A 21671-nucleotide genomic window follows, 5' to 3' on the forward strand; every position below is an offset into this window, starting at 1 on the left:
AAATTAGGGATGGGCTCAGAAAATGATTGGTGGGACTTTAGGTCCGGGTTAACTCCCTCTGACCTACAAACGCTACAGCTTGTCCACAAAGGGAGTGGGCCGACACATCGCTGTGGTGCAGTGATTGCTTGGAAAAGAAAATCAAAGCTAACATTTATTGTATTGTTGTTTCTTTGGTACTGTAAGTATGTAACAGCAGCTCTATGAGATGAGGAGAATTCAGCCGTTTTTCATGCCTTGGATTTCATTTCACCAAACTCCTCCAGCCCGTCAAAGACAGATGCTCCTCATCTCAGCTGATTACCTGATGGATTTTTCATTAGTTTCATTTTAAAACATCTGGTCACCACATTTCTGATGGGGTTTATCAGTGCAGTAATCAATACTAGCTCCGGTGCTGCAGCAGAGGGAGGTCTGGATCGTCTTCGCTGAAGCTAACGCTTCCAAAAGTGTCTCCTAAAAATTGGAGGCAGCTGCTGGGATCCAGACATGCATCTCACAGTTTGAATGTTTATATTTTAATTTAGTTGAATATTTTGTTTATTGCAACCTTGTCACAACCCTTCCTGCAGCCTTCTGAGGTAACATGTTGTTGGAAGTGTTGTAGGAGTGTGAATAGATCCCTGGCGGCTGCTGAAGCTTGGATTTTGCGTCTGGGGCTACGAGCAGGGCTTCTTCCTGTCTCACACAGGATGTGGGGTATCCTGTCCAGCAGCAGCAGAGGAGGATTCTGGGCTTCAAAGGCAGGAGGAAGTGATGAAAGGATGGACATCCTAAGAGATCTGTATATGATGTTGGCAGATTTCATCACATGAGCCAGAAGTTATATGTTTTATTAAATGAACTTCATAGGAGACTGGACTCAAATCAAACTTTGACATTTCAGATGTTCTCTACACAACAGCTTCTATTGGAAATGTCGCTCTTGTCCTTACAGTGTTCTCAAGTGGGTTCAGCATCCTCCCACGGACCCTTGTTCTATTTACAAGTGAGGGGGCTGTGTGAAAGAGGACTTGAGAAGTATGTGCAGTTGGCCGTTGCACTGGCATCTGAGTCATGACAGCCAACTAGGAATGTGCAACGAGGCTCAAAAACTCTCCGACAAGCAGACGGGATGAGTGGAGACAAAGCAGAAGGGAAAGACTTCATTGACCGTGACTTTTGAAAAGCGCTGCACAGGCCTGGGATATCTTAGATCAAAGGATGATTCTGGGAGGTGTGCTGAAGAAATTGAGTAATTATCACTTTGAAGGTGAAACGTCTTTGCTTGCATTTGTCGTAAAACCTTTTCCTGGCCACATGTGTTTGGCATTACTCGTCCTGTTCCCCACATTGGTTAAGTCCTTTTAGGACCACCATGGGGGCATTTTAGAATGAGGCCTGAGAAAGAAGAAAGTCTATTTATAGACCAGAATCACAACAGGCTGTTGCTGATTAGTCAGGTTTGTGACACAGGCGCTGTACAGTGAAACACACGTCATTGGCTAAAGCTAAACAGGAAGTAACACAAAATATCAAAGTATCTCCTAACAGAGAAGCCCAAACAACACTCTCAGCCAGCTGGACAATCTCCTCTGATATGACCTAAAGATGTTCCTGGGCCAGCCTTCTTCTTCTGCATAAAGTGTTATGGCGGTTGGCATGCAACATCAAGGTGCATTACTGCCACCTACCGGAGTGGAGGGTGGAAGCTAAATACCACCAAATGCCAAATACCCAAAGAATTTAAAGTAAACAACCAAAATTATATTAATACTAACAGCTAAAGTAAATAAAAATTATCATTTAAAAATGAATAAATAGATAAACCTGGGCCAGCCTTGAGTCAATCTTGGGGCCTACTACCAGAAGGACATGCCTGAAACACCTCCCCTGAAAGGTTTCTAGGAGGAATCTAAATAAGACACTTAGGCTCAACCCCAATACTCGCACTTCCACCCTTGCACCCTTCAATTTCTCATTCCAGTCCAGGGGTGCGGAAGTCGACCACTCTCCTTTTGCACTCTTGACCCGCACTTTGCCAAGTCCATGGCCGTGTTCGAGATGAGCCAGATTAGATCACCGATGATCGGCGCGCAGTGCTTGCCGGTTAGATTTGTGTCTGACTTGATACCGACTTACTCTGATGTCATGCATACGTAGGCAACGATTACCTCGTGAGGCAGCCGCAGATTTTGGAACAAGGCGCTGCAGTTGCTCTCCACGAGCTGCAAAACCTAGGGCATGACGGGGAATGCCTGGCGCTCACCTGATCTAAGATCTGATTGGTTCACATTTTGATCCAAACATCCGGTGGCATAATGCCAAATGTTAGTTGGTCATAAGTATTCTGTAAATCATGTTACGCTGATGATGACAACTATATAGTACAAAAGGAGAAATGTGACTCGTTTTCTTTTGTCACGTTTCCTTTGAGCACACTAAAAATCTACAGCTACACCTTTATTTATTGCAGTCATGTCTTCATTCGCTCATGCCTACAATATATAATATCCACAAGCATGTGAGGATGTGTTTAAATTGCCAACAGGCATCAGAATAAAAATAAAAAATTAAAAAAATATGAACGCTAACGCGATATCTTCATCCATCGTCACCCGCAAGCTACATGTAGGGAATGATAAATGATCCGCACTTGTATAGCACCTCTCAGAGTAAGGACTCCAAAGCGCTTTACACTACAGTGTATCATTCATCCATTCACACACACATTCACACACTGGTGGTGATGAGCTACGATGTAGCCACAGCTGCCCTGGGGTGCACTGACAGAGGGGAGGCTGCCAAGCACAGGCTCCGCCGGTCCCTCTGACCACCACCAGCAGGCAACGTAGGTTAAGTGTCTTGCCCAAGGACACAACAGCAGAACTCTCTGTCCGAAGCCGGGATCGAACCTGCAACCTTCCGATTACTGGACAACCCGCTCAACCCGTTGAGCTACTGCTGCCCATGGAAATCTGTCCAATGTAAACGCCACTCCCCCTGCTGGGATGGTTGAAGATTGTGAGAGCTGTGCGGTGGGTTAGTGGTGTGTTCTTTCCACAGGAGAGCTGAGCGGCTTGGCAGAATCCAGTGCTGGAGCTTTTGCAGCGGCGGATAGAGTAGCGGCCACACCTGGGGAGACGGACGTCCAAACAGTGAAGACCTGGAGAGGAGAACTTGGATGTATGAATCGACGAGGAACTTCCTGGGTCTTTCAAAGATGCGGAAGAGATTGCTGCAAGGAACAGAGAGAATCCCAGGTGAGTACTTGGCATGAAGGGAAGTACAACTAGAGAGCATGTGGTCAGTTTACCACTCCATTAACGGAATCAGCTGACGTCCGTCTGGTGGTTCCACTCCATGTTCCACTCTTAAATACAGCCGCATTGATGGGGTAATTGGTTCCAGTTGGGACCGCTCGGCACCTGGCAAAGGAGAGGAACAGCTCCACCTGCTGGATCCTGACGAGCTCAACTCGAACAAGGCCCATGTTGACGCGGACTTGGGCTAAGTGCATTGCCCACAATCCATTGCTGCGTGGGAACTTTGAGAAGAAGGCAGAACAATGGCTCAAATGCCTTTTCTGAAAATATGTGTTTCAAATGAAAGAAGTTCATTTTAAGGCAATTAGTGACGTTCCTTCATGCTCTGAATGTTTTACACTAAGAATTATTGTGAAAAACAGGAAATAAAAATTTTATCAAGAAATTGTTTGTTTTAAAGTTGTTAATAAAGGTTAATAAAAATAATTAACTAGCACAAACAGCGACCGGCATGTGTTGCGGTTGATGACGCAATGCTCACTGTCCCAATTCGGCAAATACTTGCACACTTGTGTCCTGCGCACTCGAAGCCTTACTGTGCGCTTCCCCCATGTGCACTTTGCTGAAGAGCGTAGGTCGCAGTGCGAGTACTGGAATTGGGTTTTTATAGATAAAGTGGAGCAGGAACATAAGTAAAACAATCACTCACAGGTTTGTTTTTCTCATCTGACTCAGGATTTTATGTCTTTTTGTAGAAGTTTTGTTTGTTCCAAATCGATCCGACTCCATTTAGTTTATCATATTAGTCCTAGCCTTACGAGAGGGCTCCACACCTTCCCTCCTGTGCTAGATGGATTGTCATGATCACATCACAGTGCCAGCTACAGGCCTGGAGTAGTTACTGCAGCTGTTGGGTTGTATAAATATTAATATACTAAATATTTATATTTAGATAAGATAATAAAAAGCAAGATTTGCTATTTAACTTAGTGATATATTGACAACTGCATATATCAGTATTTATTTGGGCAAAAATATGACTAGTTCAAAGAATAATAATGGATTAGTTTTATGAAATGCTTTTCTCATATCAGCTGTAACGTGTGAATATGTGATTTACGAGTGCATTGAATGAGTGAATGAAGTCAGTAGACTCCTCTTCAGAGATCTGCAGTCAAAGCATTTGGTATAAATACAGAAGAAATACTGTGTAGAATAAGCTGGACTCGGCCAGAGTTAAATACTAAGTAATAATATGTCTTTTCATTTCTTGTTCCAAAATCCGCTAATGTCATGTGGTGCGACTTGGCGACTTGGCTGGGTTCTGGTTATTTTTGCGGCTCGGACTTGGAGGGATTTTCACAGCAGCTAAAACTTTAGGATAACAAAATCCTCCTTGTGATCATCCTGGATCCTAACAGGGTGTCAACATGTCTCTGAAGAATGTGCTGAGCTCCACTCTGACTGGAAGGACCCCTCAGGGGTGTGTGTGTGTGTGTGTGTGGGTGGGGGGTGGGGGGGTGTCTCTACCTGTGTGAGAGTGGTTTGTGATGAGTCACATGGACCACAGTATGAAGGCTGATTCTTACTAGCAGTGTTCTTGTCTCCAACCATAAAGAATGACACCCGTGCTACTTTGACCACTGGTTTCCACGAGGCTGTTGGATTTCTAAGACCACTGTGGGTGACGATGGCAGAGGAGTGAAGGGTCCACCCTGTAACTGGAGTGGCAGGTTCAAGCCCCGTCTGTTGCAGTCGTTGTGTCCTTGGGCAAGATGCTCAGCCGGCCTTGCCTGCTGTTGGTGGTCGGAGGGTGGTCAGCGTACCCCAGGGCAGCTGTGGCTATGATGTAGATTATCACCACCAGTGCATGAATGTGTGTGTGCTTTGGGTGGATGACTGTGTTGTAAAGTGCTTTGGGGGTTGTGGAATCCTAAAAGGGGCTTTATTAAATGCAGGCCCTTTACAATCTCAACTTAATGACTTTCTAGTTTGAACGGTTTCATTCCTTAACCCAGTTCCTCTTGTTCAGGTCTCTGGGCTGGTGGTGGGGAACATCCGAGACAGGTCAGTAGTCCCACACAAGGCTCTTTGTGGATTCATTACAGTCAAACACCAAAACTATTCTGCAAGAATGCTTTTGTGCAGCCATGAAAAAGGTACCCAGCTGCAAGAATGTTCTATTCTACCAAGAAAACAAACAACATTGTATCTTTTACCCTGCAGAGAAACAGTCAATATTTATTTATTTTGGTCGACCCACTGATTTACTTCCTGGAACAACAATGCTTTTGAGAAATATAAATTTTGCTTTTAAGAAAGGGTATTCAGCATAATATGCTTTGATCAAGTATCCAGTGGCTGCAGACGTTGGGCTATTCACAGTCTTAGTCTTGTTGGACTTATCTGCAGCTTTTGACACTGTTGGTCTAATGAAGAGACTTGGTGGTGATCTCTGGAGCTGTTCTAGCTCAGATCAAACCTTTCTACTTAATATTTCAGTGTCTGTATGAACAGAATTGTGTCAGACACTCCAAATCAGCTCTCCGAGGCACCCCAAGGTTCTATTTTGGGTTCACACACTTTTACAATAAGCACATATTAAGACATTAGACATATTTCATGATATTGCTTTTTTTCTATTCAGATGGCATTAAGCTGATCTATTATTCCAGAGTTCTGAGTTCTTTAAACTGTCTAGATGACTTAAGTGTCTTTTTAACGCGATGAACTCCAAGCTGATCCCTCAAATTCTAACAGCTCCTGAGACCTGATCTGGAACCAGATCACTTTCCAGTCCCTTTGTGCCCTGACTGTAGAAGAGACTTATTTTGTTTTGGCTCAATATTTAGTCTTGAAGACGGTCTTATTCAAGTTTGCTTCAACTTAAGATAGTTAAAAATGTATTTACAGTATAATTTACTTAAAATTATCTGTATTATTTCATTTTAGTCATCATGTTTTAATTTGAACATCTGTTTTTGCGAGGACTGATTTTATCAGTGAAGGGTGCAGTGTAAATATACTTACTGGCTTATTTAGCATCATGTAACATCTTAGTCCTGCTTCTGGAAACTGGGAGTGAAATTTGTAGGCTTGACTTTGTTTAGCAGCTGTTGCCCAGAGCAGCAGCCGTTCCTGCCTCTGTGGAGCCTTCACAAGCCAAGCCAGCCCACACTGCAGGAGGACAAATAGCACAGTGAACTTGCTGGACCGTCCTGCTTGGTGACACAAATCGGTCACAGAACAACTGGAATAATACAGTTTTTGTTGTTTTAGCAGGGAAAAACCTTCACCGGAGTCTCATTTTCATAGATTCCACTTGGTGCATGAACCCACTTTGTCCATCATGATGAAGATGAAGGTGCTTTCACTCAGATGGAAAAGCAGACGAGGACAGTTATTGTCTCAAAGGGAAATGTGCTGTCAAGGATGCTGCAGCGGAAAGACAAAAGGGCCATTTCACAGGCCCAACAGGAGCATGTGTGCAGCACATGGTGAAGCTTGCACTAAGTGAGAGCCACGGGCTGGAGAGGCCCACACAGACTTGGCTGCAAACAACCACCAAACATTGCTCACACACGCACACGCATCACCATTTCTAAGATTCACACAATAACTTAGGCTTACAGGTGTTACTCGATGCATGCACGTGATTGTAAGTGCATGTGGTGATAAGGCAGATCTGGTACCGGCGTGTGAAAGTGTTGCAGAACACCCACGGAGCTCAGAGAGCTCATTATATCTAATTGCCTAATGTAGCACAAGAGGAAATGCTAAGCTGTCATTCAGACAACCAACACAGACACAGCCCCTCCTGCACACCTCCTGTTTTCCACATCTACAAACCTTGGCTCCCTTTGAGCACCTCATCCTTAACTGCTGCTCGTCTGAATGTTTGAAGGCCAACTCCAGAGCCCAGAGCTCTCTGTAAAATGACTGAGAGGCTGTTGGAGTTGATCTGCGCTGGCGTGGACTCAGACTGCTGAGGCTGCTTTATTCAGCTGTGGGGGTTTCCCCCTTGCTGTGGTATTGATGGAATCCTAAAGATGTTTAGAGCCAGATGAGAAAGAAAAGAGGCAAGGAGGCAGTCTGCTGCATGCCCCACACAGGGCCTTCAACATGCACGAGCTCTCTCAGGCCTCACAAAGCTGAGGAGCACGTGTCCAGACGTTCAGGAATGCAAAAATAAGAGCAAATCCTCCCAGACCTTTAAAATAAATCAACAACAGTAATTTACAATGTTTTGTGTGCTCAGAGAGACAAACTTATATTTGACACTGGAGCTATGCTGCTAACCAGTCCTCCTTGGAAAAAGGAGAAGGTCTCAGTGGTGTTAGAAAAAAATTTGCCTAAAATCTGCTGAACAAAATGATTTGTTAGCATGCTGCGAGGTCCTGTGGCTCACACAAGGACACTGATCACCCTCCCAAACATTTTCAGACTTTTAGAAACTTTCTTTAGAAACTCCATCATGAATGTTGTTTACAAGTTGTTGCTAACAAATGAGACAGCCCAGTGAAATAGGGACTAAAGCTTCAAAAATACCAGCTAATTACACTCAAAAATCTTCTTTTACCATATTGATAAACAAATATACAGATTGTCTCCTAAGTCCAGTAAAAATCAGACATGAGCTTCTGCACACTAGGGCTGTAGTCCTATTGATTTATAGACATGCACCTGTAATGTGGTTAAACGCTGAGTCATCTCAAACTGGTTTTAAATGCTCATATAGTATTAGTATTAGTATTATTAGTATTGTTAGCATTGTATTGGGACACGTATCGCATCCACAGACCAGCCATGCTCAACTCTACAGCACACCATGACATGTATGTGGTGCAACAACTCACTTAAGCTTTGAACGTGTCTAAGTGGGAATGCTGCAACGTTTACTCCATATTTAATTGTACAAATACAAACAGGCATTAGCTTCTACTCATACTTATATTAAAAGGGATTTGGTCCCTCTGAGCACTATTATTGGGTTATTTTAACTGGAAAATGTCTTAATAAAGTAACAAAAAGATTAAACTTTTCTTTGCCATCCCAATGGCTGCTTTACTTCCCCCTTTAATCTTCTAGACACTCTCCTCTCCTTCCATCTGCTCTTTGTCTTCCCAGAGAAAAGCTCTGGACGGACAGGAAGTGAGTCGTTCCTAGGTGTTTATTGTCCTAATGTCAGATAATTAGCATTGTAGACACCAAGCACAAAGTCGAGGGCATCAGAGCTCAGGAGTCTGGACTGTATATTTGTTTTAAAAGTGAGGGATGTGACAATGCTGAGTGAGATGAACAGCAGCGACTATCCTCCAGTCGTGCCTGTGCTCCTCGTTACACTTCTTCCTGACTGACTTCCTGCAGTCATTTAGAAATTACGTGGTTTGAGTCAAGTTTGGTGCAGGCATTTATCTGTCTCCTCCACTTGAGATAAAACCTTTCTCAGCTAAGTCCTGAGCTCTCTTAAGAGCTTTACCATGGACACACTGCAGCAAACAGCCTGCACATGGCACCCTCGCTACCTGGGAACTAAAAAGGGGAAAGTTAATGAGTGAGAGTGTGTGTTCTTCTTCTGTAAAACGCCTTGCAGAGCAGTTTAAAGTTATCTTTCTTCACAGCAGCAGAGAACAGGAGGCTGCAGGAATGTGCTCTGTCCACAAACAGGCAAGGGGAAAACAGCAGTGGAGAAAGCTGCAGCACAAAGTTACACAGAACATACGTTAGAGCTGCATCAAAGTAAAACTGTTCGTTTTTTTTGTTTCATTTTAGATATCCTTTATTTGTGTTTAGACACCCTAACCCCACACACTTGTTGCTGATCTGTAATCAGCTCACCTGTTGGTCATCCTGCAGTGCCCCCACCCCTCCCCCACCCCCAATATACTACCTGCACTCACTGGCTGTGTTCAGATCAGTGTCTGAGTACTTCTAAGGCTCATTTAAAGGCTGATTACTCTGATGCAACTAAGGCGGTCTAAACTCAAATGTGACCCATAAATGCTCCCTCCAGGATTTGTTGTATCCTTCATGGCCCAGCCGTGCGCTGAACACATTTGAATACATTTGCATGTTAAGCTAACTTCAATGTCAGTTTACTCACATTTGAATACATTTGCAATCCAGAGAAGATCGTCCTACCTACAGTCAGACATGGTGGTGGTAGTGTGATGGTATGGAGCTGCTTTGCTTTGCTCCAGGACCACTTTTTGTAACTGACGGAACTATGAACTCTGTTCTCTAGCAGAACATCCTGATTTCAAAGATGCTCACATGCCTCCATCCTGAAGAATTAGTCCAGCATTCACTAGGTTTGACAGTCTTTTTGCTATTTTAGTTGTCTGAGCTTTGTGACAGGGTTGGTTAAGTTGAAAGTCACCTAAAGGTTAAGTTGATGCTCTGAATGCTTTATTAAACATTATGAAGAGTCTGCACGTTTACGTTTTCTTCAAACAAGCGTGGACTGACATGACGATGGGTTTATAAACCAACTCAGAATGGTTCGTTCCCATGGTTTTGGTGGTATTATAAAGTAGCACAAACATGAAGCCCAACATGCCCAGAGAGCAAAAGTGGCCACAATCAACAGGAGCCAAGGAATGGTCTGTCCTATTAGGCACAAAACTGCTCCAGTGGACGCTGTGAGCGACCCAGTACAGTAACCAACTGCAGAGCAGAACTGTTTCTGTTTCTCCTCTCTAAAATTAAAGCCGTTTGTCCTTTTGAAAAAATGCAGAGTGGGAGTGACAGAGTTTAGGAGCAGAGCAGATTAGTTACACCAGGAGAAGCCAAAAGAGAGCCAGACATTCAGAAGGAAAAATAAAAACAAAGGCATGAAGACTTGTTGGGACATTTATTTTCATTCTCAATAATAAAAAACAACACATAACAAAAACTATGCAGCTACATTCTGATGTAAATATGTTTGATTTTGCAGTAAAGGGACACAAATCTGAGTGGTGACTGGGCTGCTGCCAAAGGTTACAAATCCATCGCTTTAAGCTGCTGTGAGAAGGAAAAATCCCCAGATGGGGCCACACAGCATCAGGCAGTTAGCATGGCATCAGCAGAGACTCTTAACAGAGTTAGAGCTGCAGTGGTCCTGATGAGGACCAGTTCTGGGAGAGCTGCTTGACAATTCCTGTAAATGAAGACGACAGATTCAGCTGTATGGGAGAGGCAGGAAAAGCCCTGCCATCTTCTCAGTGTGACACTAATCAGGAAAATCTCCCTCAGCTGGAGAACTTGAGAAACCACAAAACGTCTGGAAGGAGCTGACTCCAGAGTACGGTATATGCAGCGATGAAGCTTTGGCTTCATTCTGAGCGCAGAAACGTTGGTGATGGGCTCCTCTAGATAAGAGAACTGATTACTGTAAATATACACTCCAGTGTTCTGACGGTTCTCCTCATGGGAACTAATCTGTAACATGAGAGTCATCACTTACAGACCTCTGAATGTTGGAGCTGAACTGGCCCCGTGTGTGTTTGGGAACAGCAGTATTAAAATATGATTCTAATTTTTCATCAGTCATCTGTTTCCTATATGCAGACGCTGCTGATTATTAACTATATGAAGAGGAAATGGCAGGCTGTGGAGATGAGAGGCAGGAAAAACAGGAAAATAAACAAATGCTCCTCGGGCAATTAGAGGACAGAAATATGCAATAAATTACCTCCTGTCGCACGTTTCAGTTGAGATTTCTGCTCAAATCCAACGGCTGTCTTCAGAAGTCATTTGCACTTTCATAATGTTTGGATTAAGTGCAGTTTGTCATCTTTTTTGGGGGCTGGAAAACCAGGATAAACACAGAGGGAGAGCTTCCTCCGTGTTTACTCTAAGATGGAAACAAATGCATGTTTGTGGGCCACTTAGGGCAGTAATTTACTCAATCCCTGTGAGATTCATAGGAATGGTTAAAGCAAAAATGTGGTAGAGGAGGTTAAAGTCATGCTGAAAGTCAGCAGCAAGACACGGGAAAGGCTTTCAGTGACCTGGTCCTTCCATCCATCCATCCATCCATCCATCCACCCACCCATCCATCCATCCATCCATCCATCCATCCCTCACCCACCCATCCATCCACCCATCCATCCATTCAGTTCAATTCAATTCAATTTTATTTATATAGCGCCAAATCACGACAAGAGTCATCTCAAGGCACTTCACATAATAAACATTCCAATTCAGGTCAGTTCATTAAGCCAATCAGAAATAATGTTTCCTATATAAGGAACCCAGCAAATTGCATCAAGTCACTGACTAGTGTCAGTGACTTTACAGCAATCCTCATACTAAGCAAGCATAAAGCGACAGTGGAGAGGAAAACTCCCTTTTAACAGGAAGAAACCTCCAGAGAATCTTGGCTCAGTATAAGCAGCCATCCTCCACGACTCACTGGGGATCGAGAAGACAGAGCAGACACACACACACACACACACACACACACACACACACACACACACACACACACACACACACACTAAACATATATGGTTACAATGTGATGTCTTAGTAAATATTCTATTTGGTGAAAGATAAACTTTATTGTATTTATCCTAGTGGATCTATAATTAAACGGATAAACTAATATTAGCACATCCGACGTCAAGGAAAGCAAAAAGTTATTATCAGGAGAGGGAGAATGTTTAAGTGGTTAGCAGCAGTGTGCTAGCCGATGACCCCCTCCATGAGGCCACCACAGCTCAGCAGAACATCATTGTAGCTTCTTCTGGGGAGAAAAACACTTACAGAGAAAATAAAGTTAGCAACTGAAATTGCACAAAATAGTACAGTTAAAGAGCAAATTGTAGAAGAAAGCAGTAGAGTGTGGAAAGTGGTCAGCGTATCCTCCAGCAGTCTAAGCCTATAGCAGCATAACTACAGAGACAACTCTGCATAATCTATCCTATTTAGATGGAGGCATGTTGGAGGCGGGGCAAGGGAGAGCCGTCTTTACAGACTGTACACTCCACCTCCCTCTACTCCCCCACTTGTCCATCCATCCATCCATCCATCCATCCATCATCCATCCTCCTGGGGCTTCCCAAGATGTTCCCAGGACCAAGAAGGACATGGATGCATTTATTTGAAGTAGAAAAGAGATGCATAGACATACTTCAATGTTGTCACTGAGATAGAAAACAAAGATTTCAAAGTATTTTTGTGAATAAATTACATTTTGAAACTTATTGATAAATTATGGTCCCTAAAGCAACCGTAACTGAATTGCCATTAATTATATTGTAATGATTATTCACTAAAAATCTGAAAATCTTAAAGGAGATGTTGGCAGTGTGCGGCTCCAACAGAGTACCTGGGATTTTGTTCTTTTAGCCAAAACTCTGCAAGGATGAATATCGGGTCATCCTGAATCTGAGGCTGGAAACAATCATTTGAAACAAATATCTTTGATTTCATAATCAATATTTGAGATTAAAGCAATGATCAGAACCAGGAACCGTTCAATCAGCTGATTGCAAAATAGGCTTTCTCTGAAGAGGACCTCTAAAATCATTCTCCACAAGCTGCCGACTAAAGGAGTTATTACAGCTGCTTCTTTTCCATCTCTGCAGCACAAACCATTTCCTTCTCTCATACTACATTACAGTACTGTGACCTGCCCTTAGTTGCTCTGGAAAAATGTTACAAAATCTCCTGGAAGACCGTGATCTGACAATCCGACCAAACGTCCGCTCTCACGGTTGCACCGGACAGGCTGCTGTTGACAAAGGAATATGAGGATGTACTGAAGTCCGCCTCTCTCCCATCCTTATAAACGGATCAAGTTCCAAGTAAATCACTAAGTCCTGGTTGACTCCACAGCTGTCAGCAACAGGTGATTTCCTACTGCTGAAAACATCAGACAACCTATCTCCACATTAGACAAACGGAACCTCTGCTGATAGACGGTGGAATAATGGAGCTGCTCTCGTGCACCCCGCGGTGTAGAGTTCCTAATATGACATCGATCTGAAACATCGGACTGTGTTTCTTCTGGAACTTTAAAGCAAACGGCTAAATCCAATTGAGGAACTTTGTTTCCATCTATTTACTGACAGCTGTGCTACATGTGGATGAAGAGGTTTGTTGTGACCTGTCTGAGCAGAAGAAGGTGTTGCATCAAATGCAGCACACAGTTTTTCACAGAAGTAAATATAAATGATGCACGTGTATGTTTGCATCACTTCTGAAGTTGTTGTACAATCTAAACTAACAAAAATCAGACTCAATTCTTGCTGAAAACAATGATATGGGACTAGACAGGAAATCACACATGGTTTCAGTGTAAACCCTCCAGTAATTTTCAAAATAAAAGACTATTGCAGCCATGCAATATCATATCTCTGTAGATAACATCAATAGAAGTGACCTAACCGCTTATTTCCTCCCTACATCGTTCCAGAAGTGCTGCGGTGTGTTTTCATGACTTACTGGGCTCGACACACGGGAGGCGCAGTGTGTGTGTGTGTGTGTGTGTGTGTGTGTGTGTGTGTGTGTGTGTGTGTGTGTGTGTGTGTGTGTGTGTGTGTGTGTGTGTGTGTGTGTGTGTGTGTGTGTGTGTGTGTGTGTGTGTGCTCTGTCTTCTTGATCCCCAGTGAGTCGTGGAGGATGGCTGCTTATACTGAGCCAGGATCCTCTGGAGGTTTCTTCCTGTTAAAAGGGAGTTTTCCTCTCCACTGTCGCTTTATGCTTGCTTAGTATGAGGATTGCTGTAAAGTCACTGACACTAGTCAGTGACTTGATGCAATTTGCTGCGTTCCTTATACAGGAAACATTATTTCTGATTGGCTTAATGAACTGACCTGGATTGGAATGCTTATTATGTGAAGTGCCTTGAGACGACTCTTGTCGTGATTTTGGCGCTATATAAATAAACTTGAATTGAATTGAATTAAAACAGAGCTAACTCTTCCCTTCCAGTCAAAAAGATAATTATTAACAGAAGAAATGCCAACTATGAGGTGTGTGTGTGTGTGTGTGTGTGTGTGTGTGTGTGTGTGTGTGTGTGTGTGTGCGTGCGTGCGTGCGTGTGTGTGTGTGTGTGTGTGTGTGTGTGTGAAACTGTGTTTGCACTTCACAGACTTCTTATCTTTAATGTAAACTCAGAGGGAAACCTAATCTCTCTCTCACCTTGAATCTGTGTGTGACAATGCTAACGGAAGGCCCAAACACACACACACACACACACACACACACACACACACACAAGGTTTTTTTTATTTTAGGGACTGTAGAGGCTTGATTTGTTGTCTGTATTCGTTTCCCAGTCTGCTCTCATTTGCACCACCCTGCCACACTCATCTAATCAACATATTATTTACTGATCTTCTGGTCTTCTGTTTGATGCAGGATACATTTATTCCACTCTCCTTAAGCATTTTATCTCTGAGTCCTGCTTGTGCAGATACTTTTTTCTTTCTTTTGTACGCCTCAGCAGCAGGCAGTTCCAGTAGATCTCAGAGGCTGCTGCTCTGATTTTGCTGCATGCAAAGAGAAACACATGGGTGTGGTAATAAAAGTCCAAAACTCACAGTAGGCTGGGAGTTAATTTTAGCTCACTGGAGCTGTCAACTAGTAGGAAGGCTCAGCAACACACATAGAGGGACAGAGAGCATGTAGCATGTTGCAGAGACATGATGGCTCGCTTTCTAATTCAGAAATACTTCAGCAATCCCAGAGGGAAGCTCAGTGTTTCTCTCAGCATCGGGTGCACTAAGCAACTATCAGGGTTCTTGTTGCCTTCTCTCTCCATGCAGGGAGGTTTGAACCAGGAGGTCACCATCCTACAAATTTATTATCTGGGATTATCTGACCTTCATCACTGGAAGAGACGAGGAGTTGGACTTTTCCCTACATTCCTGCCCTCTTTTTATGGAGGCAACAGTCCAGCAGATTCATCCTTTTTCTTCGTTCTTTCTTATGAGACACAAACACCAGGAGAAGGGGTTTATCTAAAAAAAAATCCAAACATTTTAGTCGTTGCAGTAATTTGCATAAAAACTGGATCTTTAAAGAAAAGTGGATCTAGTGAAACTGCTGGCAGCATACTGTTTCTCCACAGCAGCCAAGCTTGTGGGGTGAAAATGTGTTTGCTCAGAGCCAAAGTGTAATAGCAAGTTCTGTACCAACTTGAAATAAATAAAATGAAAGAATTCTGAGCCAGAAACCATCCTGGTCCCAGAAAGAAGCATTTGCCCAGTGTTTGGGTTTGTGGGATGTCAGTGGCGGTGAGGACTCCAGCTCTCTGGTGAAACACACTTGGGCTCATTATGCATGGCAGCGGTGAGGATGTTTATGAAGTTTGTTTTTTCTCTTGCTTTACTTTTCTCTTTCCCCAAATGTCACTTTCTCCCTCTCTCTCTCCACGTCCCTGGTGCTGACGCGACAGAGCAGAGGCAGTACGAGGTGTCTACCTAAGAGTTTGTAGGTCGAGTCTGAAACCCAACACTGGCACCAGGAGTCACTTTCCACATGACTCAAATGCCCACCAACAGCTTTGTGCCACTCGGTCGCAGGACTGAGCTGGGACAGGGGGTCAGGATGGAAGGCTTTGAGCCAGGGGGAGGACCCCCCACTTGTGTTGCTTACATAACTTCAGAAACTGTAGGAGGGCATTACTCAAGGCACTCCGTCAAAGTCCATCTCTGCCTGTTTGATTAGTAGAGTGGTTAGACTGTCAGGTGGACTCCAAAATGACCTTTCACAAACCTCCACAGCCCCCTAGGCTCCCTCTCTCTCTCCCAGACCGAGGGTTTGGTTTCAGCAGAGCCACGCTGGATGAGTGACGGAAAAGGAATGAACAAGCAGAATGGTTGGTGCTCTTCCTGGTTGGAGGAGCTTCTGGACTGTGTTCTTGTGCAGTTTTACTACAGATCGTTTGTAATAAACTTCACCATTGAGGTCCGAGTGAATGTTTGAGACTCTTATTGTGAAGGACTGAAGGAAGTTATTGGATTTCAGCTTTAGATGTTGCTGCAAAAACCCAGAACCTTGTCTTCATCAGCGGCCCTGATACTTTATCAGACACATGAATTACTGATGGAAAGTTGTCTGCTTTCTCTCTTCATGATTTCCACCTGCTTCTCTCTAGATGTTCTTGTGTATTTCTTCGCCAGTCACCAAAATCTGTGCTGGTCACCAGAACGGTGGTCCTCCATACTGGATCATATCCGGGTGAGTTCTGCTTCAGGTTATATTCCTGGATGCAGTGATGCCCTGTTCTGAATAACAGACCTGCCCGAACCCATGTAGCTGCTTTGACAATGAGCTCTCATGGAGTTCTGTCTCAGGGTTCAAAGGTCACAAGCTTGTATCCGTGGTTCCTGTTTTTAGTCCTCATGTGGTGAGATTTTCTCAGAAATATTTTTACAAGAATGTTATGTTGGTAATAACTTAGGACTGTGAAGCTGCTTCTGCCTGTTTTGCTGCAGCCTTCCACAGAATTAAAAGTGCCTATTAGCTGACTCTTGGAAAATAAAAAGAGAAAAACAAAAGAGGGTTAGAATAAAATTTTTATTTTTATTATTTCATGCATTTATTTTTGATGTTTTTTCCTGCAGCTTTTCCCTTTCTTTCCCTACACCACCAGCAGGTCCCTGAGGTCCAGTGACCAAAGCCTACTGGTTGTGCAGCGCACCAGGCTAAAGACCAAAGGTGACAGATCATTTGCTGCTGTAGCCCCCAGACTCTGGACCTCTCTCCCCCTGAGCCTGAGATCAGTGGACTCAGTGGTCTCCTTTAAAAGCAGCAGAAAACTCACCTGTTGAGGCTTTGGTGTGACTTCCTGTTCATCCTCTCCTTCCTCACTGGCTTCTTTCAGGCTGCTGTTTCTGTCAGTCCTGTCTTTTTCAAGCTCTTGTGCTTTAATTTTTTTTGACTTTTTTTATTTTAAGTTTTTCCCTTTTCTCCCATTTTTCATTATGACCTTTTTCAATTATTCATTTTTGTTGTTCTTGTGAAGTATCTCATGACTTTATCTTGAAGGGTGCTTTACAAAAAAAGTGTTTCTTCTTTATTTTTGCCAAATGTCAGTCTCACGTAGAGCAGCAGTCTGTCCACAGCCCGGAGCTGCTCTCCACCTCCATACAAGCGCTCAGCGAGTGGAAAAGGTTTACTTCTCTTACAATATAAAACATGTCTGCACAGGGGAAAGAAACTGACAGTTACTCATGAAGCATGTTGTAAATTAAGCTTTTATTGTGATAAATCTAAAAACAGTCTGTTTCCCTGAAACACGAGGTCAACACGGTTCCTCGGTTAAGGTAAGATGGCTGATTTCAGGCCAATCAGTGGAGGTGGGCACTCGACCTGAGCCATTTTATTTATGACAGCTTTAGTTTCAGACATCATTACTGGAGCAAATCAAAAGATCCAGAAGTAAAAGCAGCAATAAGTCAACAACTCCACACAAAGAGTTGTGCAACTGCTGCCAACCAGCCCGGGGCGGCACTCCGAAACCGTACATCGATGGTCTGCTCAGTTTTTTGATTTGTGAAGGTTTTAGAGGGGAGCAGAGCTGCCTGTGTGCTCTTGTGCCACAGCAGTGATCAATCAACCTATCAAAGATCTGACAGACGCCATGTGTAGAGCAGCACAGAAAGACGGGGGAACCTACATCATCGTTCCGCCATAATCTCCTTACTTCGGTGGATGCATCAGGCTAATAAAAGTTCTCATTGCTTTTTTTGTGTGGAAGTTTAAGGGTTAACAGAAATCATCTGATTTTCCTGATGTTGACGTTTCACAAATGAAAAGTTTTGCAAGAAGAATGGAAACAAAAGAAGTGAATATAGTAGAAATGATTACAGCAGACCTGTTAATTGTTCATTTCTAATCTTGTAATGATGTGTGTTCTTGTAGATAATCAACACAGCTGAACCACAACTTCATGTGTTCAGAGCTGTTTGATTTAATCAGACTTGATGATTCATCTGTTATACAGATGATCACAGCAGCTCCCGTGTCCGTGGAGCCATTCTCACCTCCAGAGGAACATCATGTCCACCACGGCCGAGAGCCAAATCTTCTGAATGACTGTGTCCAAGAGCTGCGATAACAGCTCCCTTGTGACGTTTGTCATAGACACAGGCGGCGCTCCTCCACCCCCATCTAAGGTGTGACACCCCCTTGCTTCAGCAGTCCTGGACATGTTGGCAGAAATCTGCTCCAAAGGCAGGAACCACATCAAAGCATGTGAGCGGGGCCACAGCACCCCCGTGCACCAGGTTGTTACTCTCCTCTAAAGGTTAATTACAGATGGGACTCTGAGTCTGAAACCCCAGTCAGGCAGAAACAGAAAAAAAATAAACAGACCAATCAATCAGTGCATTGCTAAGTTACACCCCTGTGTTGTGGGTTGTAGGTGAGTTAATGTCTCGCCCAGAAAAGAGCCTCGACAGCCCTTCAGAATCCAATCAGGCACATTACATGCTTGATGGGGTTACAGAAGGCTAAAGAGCTTTACGACGAGCACAAAGAAAGCAGACTCCTTGTTGAGTTTGTAGCTCGAACAAAACAAGTTCATCTTGTGGCATCTGGGGTTGCTGTAGTGAACAGTAACACACAACGCCACCTGGGGAGTTACATCCCAGGAAATAAAAACACACAGGTCCACTCTACAGATCAGGCAGGAGACGTGGTCTGACCAATAACATGCTTTTATTAAAATATAAAAGAAAAAGAAAAGAGACTAAATTAACCTGAACAGGCTGAAGCTTACCAGGGTCCAATTCGGCCAACCCAAAAATACACACCAAATCAAACTAAAGTCACCCATCACAGTGCCATGCATTCAGGAGGTGCACGGTGAAGGAACACACACACACACAGACAAACACACACACACACACACATACGTGAAAAACGCCCGCCACCAAGGCCGATGGTTCCACACTGGGAGCAAATAGCCTGCAATAAAAGAAAGAAACTGTTAAAAACAAAACTAACAAGCAGTTGGCTAAACAAATTATAAAAAGATGGACAGCCTGCTAGCTCACCATCCAGGAGTTGCAGGCTGTCTAAAATAAATAAAAATATAATTAAATAATTTATTTTAAAAGAGCAATCAGTCTCGCTCAGATGCGTGCCAGACGTGCACCACGCAAAGCAAAGAGCTAAACAGCTCGAAAGTTCTTGCTGCTGGAGAAACCGGAGAGGGGGTCCTCCTCGAACCTGAGTGGAGTCCCACTACAGTCTATTCTAGGAGGTGACGTCATTGGCTGCCGTGGATCCGATCTGGTATAGGTCAAGCGGGACTGGCTGCTGTCACATCCAAGCACCCGCACGCCAGGCGATGCCGGGAGCTCGTTTTCTCTAATCGTGGGAGCCAGGAACTAATCATAAATATCCGGAGAAGGAAAACAGCAGAGTCTTAGACGTTGGTTTGCCCACCTGAGCCGGCGAAACATGGGTACGTCCCAGAGCTGATTGGTCAGACAACAGCCACCAAGTTTGCTCTGAGAGTTCCAAGCTCTGCCACATACACGACTGGCCCAACAACCCGGAAGTAAACGCCAAGTTTAGTGAGAGGTTGATCACCTGAGGGAACAAACCCCTGCCCTTAAACCGGGTGCCCTCAACAGGTGATTGGTTAAGCAGCATCCACCAGCTGCAAACGATCAACCTGCGACATCCTACCCCCACAACTTGAATCGACGCCCCGACAACTCACCTAACTGATGCCCGCAATCTAGACCCACGGTCTGAACAAAGTCAAAACCGTACTCGATACCTGAGCAGGAATAGTGGTGGCCCGTTGTCCCAAACCCCCTGCTGGCCTAGGAAGGTGGTGGACATCGGTGAGCTGGCCTGCAGTAGACCTTTGAGATCGTCGCACTTCTGGTGCACTTACTGCTGGGCCAAACACTGGTACCGTAGCCGCCAGAATCACCTCCTCTCTCATTACCTCTGGGATTGCCTGTCCAGTTAGCTCTGCTGCAATTACTGGCATGGTACCTCGTTCTGGGGACTGAGGCCCCCAGCTCAGAAAACCCCCATCTTCCAGATCAGCATATGAGGACTCATCCTCTGATTTTCTTGTTACCGACTTCCGTTCTGGACCATTTGAAGAGGTCTCACAGTACAGGCTGGAAGACCAGTTAGAAGGGCATTGCAGTAATCGAGGTGGGAGATGAGGGTAGATTGCACCAGGAGCTGGGTGGTATGTTGTGTTAGGTATGGTCTGATCTTTCGTATGTTATACAGCGCAAAGCGGCATGAACGAGCAACAGAGGCAACATGATCTTTAAAGGTCAGGTGTTCATCAATCACAACACCCAAATTTCGAACTGCCTTTGAAGGAGCCAGGAAGTTATTTTGGATTGAGATATTGTGCTGCATGGATGGTTTTGCTGGGATGACAAGCAGTTCAGTTTTAAAGAGGTTGAGCTGGAGATGGTGGGATTTCATCCATTTTGATATGTCAGAGAGACAGTTTGATATTCGTGCAGAGACAGTGTGGTCGTCCGGTGGAAATGACAGATAGACCTGGGTGTCGTCTGCATAGCAATGGTAGGAGAAACCATGTGATCGAATGATCTCACCTAGTGAGGTGGTGTATATGGCAAGAGGAAGAGGTCCTAGTACAGAGCCCTTGGGGACTCCTGTGGCAAGATGGTGCATGGTAGAGGATTGTCCAAGCCAAGATACACTGACTGATAATCCTGTGAGGTACGATTCAAACCAGGCGTGTGCTTTCTCTGTGATGCCCATGCTAGAGAGTGTGGACAAAAGGAAGCCATGGTTGACAGTGTCAAATGCAGCCGATAAGTCGAGCAGGATAAGCACTGAGGATTTGGCAGTCACACTAGCTTCTTTTAAGGATTCAGTCACTGCTAACAGAGCAGTTTCAGTGGAGTGGCCCTTTTTGAACCCAGATTGGTAAGGGTCAAGCAGACAGTTTTGTGAGAGGTATTCTGTGATCTGCTTGAAAGACACCCTTTCAATGATTTTGGACAGAAAAGGGAGGAGAGAGATAGGTCGGTAGTTCTCCATATGATTTGGAGGAAGAGATGTTTTTTTTTATCAGCGGTTTAACCTGAGCATGCTTGCAAGAGGTGGGAAATGTACCGGATGTCAGTGAAGCGTTGGTCACATGTGTGACTGCTGCGGCTACTATAGAAGCAATAGCTACGAGCAGCTTAGTCGGAATGGGGTCGAGTGGGCATGTAGCAGGGCGGCTGCACGTGAGAAGCTTGGACACAGTTCTCAGTGAGAGGGGAAAAAGAGGAAGAGGGTGAGACTGAGAGGATCTAGCAGGTCTAGTGGCTAAAGAGCACAAGTTGTTAAGACAAGAGCAGAGTGTGGAGCAGAGTGACTCGGTGGCATCATTCACTTCATAAGCAGAGAATGTGCTGAGAGATGGAAGAGTGGAGGCAACAAGAGAGGAGAAGTGGTTGGGTGCCAGATTGCGGAGGTTGCTGTGGA

Source organism: Nothobranchius furzeri, chromosome 17 (genome assembly GCF_043380555.1).
Source record: "Nothobranchius furzeri strain GRZ-AD chromosome 17, NfurGRZ-RIMD1, whole genome shotgun sequence".
Taxonomy (NCBI): Eukaryota; Metazoa; Chordata; class Actinopteri; order Cyprinodontiformes; family Nothobranchiidae; genus Nothobranchius; species Nothobranchius furzeri.